We start from the raw sequence: 9184 nt of genomic DNA on the forward strand, positions 1-9184 counted from the left end.
TATATATATATATATATACACACATATATATATATCAAAGTCTGTAGAATAATTCAGTTCATCACCTTTTCATTCATTTACTATAACCTGCTCTCTGTCTATCTGTCTGTCTGTCTGTCTGTCTCTCTCTCTCTCTCTCTCTCTCTCTTTCTCTCTCTCTCTTTCTCTCTCTCTCTCTCTTTCTCTCTTACTCCTCTCATTAATTCGCAGAATTAATCTTACACAGACATCGACATAAACACACCAATACATTCACAGACTCACTCGTTCGAAGACACACACAAACACACAAACACACATGCGCACAACTCACACACTTTATTTTTGACTGTCTTTATTGTTTATTCGTTGAAAGACATTTCTTTTCACGTCCCAGAAACGATATGGATTGCTCGAAGACAAAAGTAAAGCAACAACATTTATATAAAGCAGCAACAACAGGAACAACAACAACAACAAACTACCTGGTAACTAACTAATAATAATAAAATGTAAACGATGAACTAAACAAAAAAGAAACACAATGTCGGAAAACCATGAAGTAAAATTGTAAAAGAAAATGTATAAATGCAATATATATATATATATATATTCTTTTGTTTGACTTTGCTTTTTTTCTGTTGTAATAGTTTTGATTGTCTGTTAGAAGAAAAGAATAATGATGATAATAATAATAACAATAATAATAATAATAATAATAATAATAATAATAATAATAATAATAATAATAATAATATAAATAATAATGATAATAATAACAAAGAACGGAAATTAAATACGGTGAGTTTAGTTTTGTTTATAGGGAGATCCGCAATCGATAAGTCAGTAGCATCATTATCAATAGTCTTTGATTTGAAATAACATAGAAGAGCGAGTTATTAGAGAGAATTGACTTTATTAAAAAGACAGGGCGAAGCAAACAGCGTATAAGTGTGTGACAATGATCAGTCTTTCCTCTAAACATGCAAATTAACTTTGAAAGAATAATTCTTAATGTCTCGAAATAACTCCCATTTATTTTGAGAGTTGAGTAACAATTATTGTTAGTTTTTCTCTCTATCTTTCTCCCCCCCCCCTCTCTCTCTCTCTCTTATTCTCGCTCTCTTTTGTTTGTTTCTAAGGCGGTAGTATCAATTAATCAATAAGTCTTACTGCACAGTATTCAGGATATCACTCCTAAGTTTATTTATCAAAATCTTTGCAATTGTTCAGTTTAAATTATCTCCCTTTAGTCATTTAATCTTATTTTTTTCTTTTATTCAATCGGTCTCTTGCTGGACCGTTAAGTAAAAAAAAATCTAACACCGGCTGTCAAACGGTGCTGAGGGACAATCACAATCACAGACACAGACACAGACACACACACACACACACACATGCACACCATCTACCTACCCACCTACATACCTACCTACCTACCTACCTATACACACACATACATATACACTTACATATATATACACATACATAATATACACTTACATATATATGCACATAAATACTTACGTACGTACATACATATATACATACATGCATGCATACATACATACATACATACATACATACATACATACATACATAACACACATACATACAATAGCACCGTCAACATCGGACGTGCAGGTGTAGAGGACCGTTTAAAAAGTCAGTTTTGAACGCCTTTCTCTAGAAATAAGCCGACTTCCTCAGCCTAAATCGACAACTAAGAGAAACACCTTTTACTCATCAACATAGCGTTATCCTGAACAGATTTAAAAATATACATCTACACCACGTGGAAACTCGCTAACACGATTAAGGCTGAAACTAACACCACCACAGAGGAAACTAACAACATCACCACCGATGAAACAAAACTACTTCCCCAATAAGTTATTTAAGAAGACGTAAGTACTCTTCTCATTTTTATTTCGACTCAACAACTAAACCAAGATTTACTTCGGTGCAATGAAAATGCCCGAGATGAACCTTCCATCGGAAATATGAAGCAGTTAAAACAATACCGAGACGAGGCTCATCCCAACTTAAATGTCTTCGTGGCGAAACAGCCCCGACAACAAGCATCTTTTGTAAAAGAAAACAAATCAACTGGTCCTTGATCCTCTCAAAACACCGAGAATGGGCCAAAATCTGCCAGAAGCGGCATAAAAAATTATGTAAACAAACAATCGCTCCTGAAGTCGATAAATTCGAGTGTCTCTCCCAACTTAGCTGACTCAGTAGCGAAGACTGCGGAATACATCCAACTCAAAGAACATTTTAAAATTACAATTTTAAAGTGAGAAAAAATCCGACCGATCTAATGTTTAAAGTTATCACTGGAGAGCACATGGAATCATGTGATGTTAATAACTGGAATATTAATACTCTTATATACACAGCCGCTATTACTCTTTAAGAAAACCTAGGAGAAATCTACAGTGAAAAAAGTAATGAAATTACTAAACGGAGACAACTTAGATGGAGAACAAAATTTGAAGAAAACATCAACATGCGTCGCCATATTGGATGGTTAGCTACAACAATAAAATGTAAGGAGAAAAATGAGTTTACACCTCACCAACCCTACCTAAGACAAAATTTAATGAAACTTTATGGCAAATCTTCACGCCGAGCTCTTGAGGGAAACCTAATCACTTTAAAACATGAACTCAGGACGATGAGCGAGAAACTTCGCTATCGCGTGAGAATGTTTGGGTGAGTCAGTATCAATCATAATTTTGCTTCCAACCCACAAGCTTTATACAGAAAGATGAGGAAGGAAAACATTACCGTTAAGAAAACTCCCTCTCAAGAATATCTACAATCATTCTGGTCAAAAATTTGGAACGAAAAGAAGGAATGCATCATGCTTAAATACAATTGAGAGAGAATACTGTACCAACACTAACAGTAAAACATACAAAATTGATGCAGAAACCTTCGCTATAGCAGTAGGCAAACTGCAGAACGGGAAGCCACCTGGAAGGGGCCTAATAGTTAGATATTGGTACAAGAAGCTAACCTTTTATAGAAACCAATTGATATGTATGTTCAAAAGGACTATGGAAGGTCAGAGTGATATAGCACATTTGTTTGCTGCAGCAAGGACAAATCTTGTTACCAAAAATGAAATCACTGAGATGGCAGAAAACTACAGGCCCATTGCATGCCTAAATGTTTTGTACAAACTATACACAAGTTGCCTCACCCAATTCCTCCAGGACCATTGTGAGTCGAACAACATTGTAACTGATGAACAGGCTGGTGGAAAGAAGGAAGTGCCGAACAACTTTTAATAAACAAAGCTGTACTGTCTAAAGTAAGAAAACCATGTAGAAACTTTGTGATAGTATGGCTTGACTGTAAGAAGGCTTTTGACTCTATCCCTCATTCATGGCTTTTGAAGTGCCCACATCTGGTAAATGTACCTACTACCTTATCTGCTGCTATAGAGAAACTCACAAAGACATGGACAACTGTTCTTACCCTTACAACTGAGAACATAATAATTGTTTCTGATAGTATAAGCATTACAAATGGAATGTTCCAGGGAGATAGTCTTTCTGTACTTCTTGTCATTTTGGCACTGAATCCATTATCGTTCCTACTGCAGAAAACAAATGGTTACATGCTAGGATCTTCAACTGCCAGAAATATCAGTGTAACTCATAATTTCTATGTAGATGGTCTGAAGATTTATGGTAAAAGTGTTAACAATGCCAAAAAGGGAACTGGAATTAATAACATTTTCAGCTGATATAGGCATGGAATTTGGCCAAAAGAAATGTTCCTATTTGGTTATAGAACCCAAAACCTGTGCATCAATAGTCTCTCTATCTCCCACATTCCACACAAAGAATGTATCATATGAATAAAGATAACGACCCGAGTATATTACACCAGAATTACGAACATATGGCAGTCGGAACTCTCCTCTTACAACAAAACAATATCCCACAATGCATTTGCAGTACCAGTACTGCTCCCAACATTTGAGATACTTGATTGGTCTGTGCAGGAAATCCTCTCCATAGATATCAAAACCCGCAAAATCTTGACAACGACTGGGAACTTCCAGAATTGATGTTTACAGGCGTTACCTCAGAAGAAATGAAGGTAGTAGAGGCCTGAGATGAGTGCAGACGGCCTTCAAATGCTGTATGGTATCACTCAGGCAGCACCTGCTAAACAACAACAGCAAAAATAAATATATTAATGCAGTCCTGAAAAGTGAAGTGAGCAACATTGTATGAGTTGGCAGTGAACTCCTCAAGAAACACTCTCTTCCTGGTGATATCCTATACAGCCCCAAAATACCTCAGAAAAGACCTGGATAGAGAGCACTCAGCAAACAAAAAAAAAAAGAAAACATAATAGACCATGCATGGGTATGTTCTTCGGAATCTTGAAGACAGTAGAAGTGACACGAAGAGCAGCCTCTCTTGCACACAAGATCATTACATCCCATCACACCTTGAAGGCTATGTGTTTGCAATCCAGGAACAGGAGACTGCCACAAAGTACCTGATGAAGAATTGAGATAGTGATGCTCTTGCAATCCCAAGGTGCAACCGCATGTGTAGGTCATCTCATGTTTCTGTGGAAGATACTAAACATGTTATTTACAGCTGTCATAAAATGTCGTCACGGTACTACCTCCCTGTGCAGCACGATGTTGTTGTTAGAACAATTTACAATGCTATCCGCATAAAAGACTGTCCTGAAATAAACTTAGGAAATACTGGTGGAATATTCCGATCAAAACTTCTGTCAAATGTAAGCATAGCAGGTCGGATACTGTTGTTTGGGACAGTGGGGAAAACTATGTACCATCATAAAGGTTGGCTCTCCTGCAGATATAAATATCTCTTTGAAAATCAAAGGAAAAGCGGATATCTATGGACAACTGCTTCGAAACCCCCAGTTTCCATATTCAGACTATGAATTGATATTCATACCAATAATAATTGGAGCACTAGATTTAGTTAGTAAATGCTTAAAGGAGAATCGGGATAAACTGAGATTTTCAGAAAAAGAAATTGACCCGCTGGTTCGTACATTACAAGTGCAATCTGTGAGTAGAACAGTAAAAATATGCAAGACTTTTCTCAAGTTCCAAATGTGAATTTGCCTTTGTTAACTACATCCAAAACATGGAGCCTTGTATCTTTGTTGGAAACCAGCTTCCTCCTCAGTAGAAGATTAATAATAATTTTAAAAAATAGAAGTGACATGTATACATACATACCATGCATACATACATATAACGTCATGTTAGCGCCAGGTAATGCTTAGATATAAGCGAAGTTTAGGTTAGTTAAAATATATTTGTGACATATTTCAGCTATATAAAGGCAAATTCACTGCAATTGCCGTAGAGAAACGACTTCTCTTATGGTAAAAAAGGTAACAAACTGGATGTTTTCACACCTTTTTACCATAAAACAGATATTTTCTCCACGGTAACTGCACCATCTAAACATTAGACTGCAGTGAATTTGCCTTTTGTATAAATATAAATACACACACACACACACACATTTATACATATATATATACGTATGTATATATGTATGTACGTATGCATGTGTAAATATATATATATATATACAATTGGCTTTTTCAGTTTCCGTCAACCAAAACCACTCACGAGGGTATGGTCACTCAGAATCTATAGTAAAAGACGATGCAACTCATTGGAACTGAACCCGGAACCGTGTGGTTTCTTTTAAATTTTCTTCGCTGCTCATTATTTCTTGTATTTTTCAAGCTATAAGGGAAATCTTTACTTAATTTTTACCGAATGTTTTCAGTTTTTGTTTTGTTTTATAAAACTAAAATAACACAAATCATAAAAAGTAATGCAAATCGATGGCTAATAGTTTTAAACAGTTTGTACTTTATACCTTTTTCTTTTATTTGTTTCAGTCACTTGACTGCGGCCATGCTGGACCACCGCTTTTAGTCGAACAAATCAATTCCAGGACTTATTCTTTGTAAACATAGTACTTAGCCTATCCCTATCGGGTCTCTTTTGCCGAACCGCTAAGTTATGGGGACGTAAACACACCAACAACTGTTGTCAAGCGATGGTGAAGGGGGAGGGCAAGCAGACATACAAACACACACACACACACACACACACACACACACACACTCATATATATATATGTATATACGACTGACTTCTTTCAGTTTCCATCTACCAAATCCACTCACAAGGCTTTGGTCGGCCCGAGGCTATAATAGAAGACCCTTGCCTAAGGTGCCACGCAGTAGGACTGAACCCGGAACCATGTGGTTGGTAAGCAAGCTACTCATCACACACCCTCTCCTGCGCCTATATACTTATCTACTGTCTTCTCGAAACATTTCGAAATTTTTATGATGTAATAAATATATATACAAATATGCGTACATATGTGGGTGCACGTGTGTGTGCATGAGTGAATCATTTGTGTTTTATCGTAAACCACAATATTTGACAATCGGTATCGGTTTGTTTAGTTGCACATACACTAGCGGTTTGGCAGAAAAGACTGATAAAATATGTATCAATCGTTTCAAAATGTGCGGGTTGGGGTTCTGCTTATATCCAGCATGGCCACAGTCCAAGTAAAAATAATAGGAGATAAAAGGTATTTAATACGCCATTCTTTAATTTATGCAATGTGTGTGCAGTTGTTGTTACATGTATGCTATCATTCCCATTTTCCTATTTATTCTTTTGTTCTCCTACATGTTGCAGCCATTTGACAGCGGCCACTCTGGAGCACCACCTTAAAGTGTTTTTGTCGAACGCTTCAACCCCAGGACTTATTTTGTTTAAGCCTGGTACTTATTCTATCGGTGCCTTTTGCCGAACCGCTACGTTACGGGAACGTAAGCGCACCAACATCGATTGTCAATATATATATATATATATTGCTTAAAAATATGTGTAAAAAATATATATATAAAATGTGGAAGAGAAATGCCTTCGTTTCATATAGTTTAATATATTTTTATGAATATATGCATATTATATGGATGTCGTGAAATCCAACCGGTTTTCGCTATTTAAATAAGCTTTTCAAGGTACATTGTACAGTAATTACTTCTCGTGGCAGAAGGGTTTCGGCATTTTGGATGTTTGAAGAATAAGAAGGAGTTCGTTTAGAGGGTAAACCAAGGGGAGCAACGAGTAGCAAGGGGAGCAACGAGTAGCAAGGGGGACAACTGGCTCCTTATATATATGCGATGGACTTCTTTCAGCTTCCGCTTACCAAATCCACTACCAAAATTTTGGTCGGCCCAAGGTGCTACTTGCCAAAGGTGCTACTTGCCAAAGGTGCCACGCAGTGGGACTGAACTCGGAACCATGTAGTTGGGAAACAAGCTTTCTACCACACAGCCACACCTGCACCTTTTCTGGATTTCTGTTTTTTTTTTTTGCCAAATTTCTTCCTCAAACGGAAATGTTTTCTGCCAGTGATACGCAACTCCATCAGTGGAATGGGAATACATTAATAACAGTAACAATGAATAGTTACATGAACTTCAGAGAAGCATTGCGTATTCATTTGCTGGGACGCTTATGGTATATATTTACAGTGTTCACGTTAGATGATTGCTTTCTGTGCCTGATAACACCAGCTTTTTGAAGTGGCTAGCGTAGCTAGCACACCAATAATTCCAGATATACACGTAAGTCTCTAATCGACGTGGTAATCTATAGGTTTCGAAAGATTTGTCCATGAATGCTCTCTTCCTCATTGATGTTCGAAAGAAATATTTATATCTGCAGGGGGGAGTACAGCTCAATAAATATACATGCTTCCCTTTTTCTGTACATCACAACTATATGAGGCCTGTTATATTTGCAACATAATGTATGCTTTTGTGGGAGATTTCCATCGATATACCTTCTGCTTAAGCATATCTAATTATTCAATAATACAACCATTTTCTATGATTTATCCCGGAGCTATCGTTCCTACGTATAGCATCGTGTTTTCTTTTCGTTACAACATCATATTTAATTAGAAGATGTTTGGGGTTAGATGCTGTTCAAATGTGTAATACCTTCCACAGAAGAGTGACTCAACGCTTCCTTTGCATCGGGATTTTAAGAGCGTCAATGTCTTTTCGTTCATTAAGTATTTTGTCGCTACGTTTTGATCTAGGACTTGAGAAATGTAACAGGATGTAATAATCATATATATATATATATATATATATATATATATATATATATATATACCCGGCGTTGCCCGGCTAAAAGAAAGTAATTAAATTTATAAACGCCACCTAGATAACGCAAGTCTCAACTGCTAGTAGCTGAGATACCAACTTTCTACATTGATAACTCTGTAACCCATGCCATCATGGAAAATAGATGTTAAGTGAAGTGTTAAAAAAAGTTTTCAACTCGTATGTGTATATAAAGTAAATACACGCAATTCAAAAACACGTTTTGTGTAGCTTATTTCGTAACCAAAAAACAGGTACAGATTATAAACAATGAAAGGCCAATTTTGTTGATTCAGTTGACAGAGATAGTAGAGTGCCAATCTGATGATAAATCTGACCTTGGATCTCGAAAGTTTGCATGAATCCTGGCTCAGTGAAATTTCTTGTGGTTCCAAATGATGTCATCTGTAGTACAGCGTAGTATTGTTTAATTTTGTTTTGAAAGTGCTTGGAATGTTGGTCAGTTTCTTCAATGACTCTGGAGGTTGGGCGGTTGCTGAGAGTTTGACCTTTCCACCACTACATCACAGTGCAGGTATCTGTCCACGCCACCTCCTTGCTTTACAATGTATGCACTCAGTTGTCATTGCAACAATGAAACTCTAGTGTCATCTACATAATGAACTGCTGGATCATAATTGAAAACTGCTTCATAGAAGTTGCTTCTCTGAGCTGTTGCAACTGCTCTTCGTTCTTCAATGGAGATCCTATTCCTTGTAAGCCGTTCATATCTCTGTTCATCAATTTGAGATGCTCTGGCTTTTGTAGTGCACAGGAGAGAGAAAGAGCTAGCTAGTTAGACAAACAAGCTATAGATAGATAGATAGATAGATAGATAGATAGATAGATAGATAGATAGATAGATAGATAGATAGATAGATAGATAGATAGATAGAGGCAGAACCATACAGATAAATAGATATAGAGATATAAATGGATAGAGAGATACAGATAGATAGATAGATAGAGA

The sequence above is a fragment of the Octopus bimaculoides genome, chromosome 16 (genome assembly GCF_001194135.2).
Source record: "Octopus bimaculoides isolate UCB-OBI-ISO-001 chromosome 16, ASM119413v2, whole genome shotgun sequence".
Classification (NCBI taxonomy): Eukaryota; Metazoa; Mollusca; class Cephalopoda; order Octopoda; family Octopodidae; genus Octopus; species Octopus bimaculoides.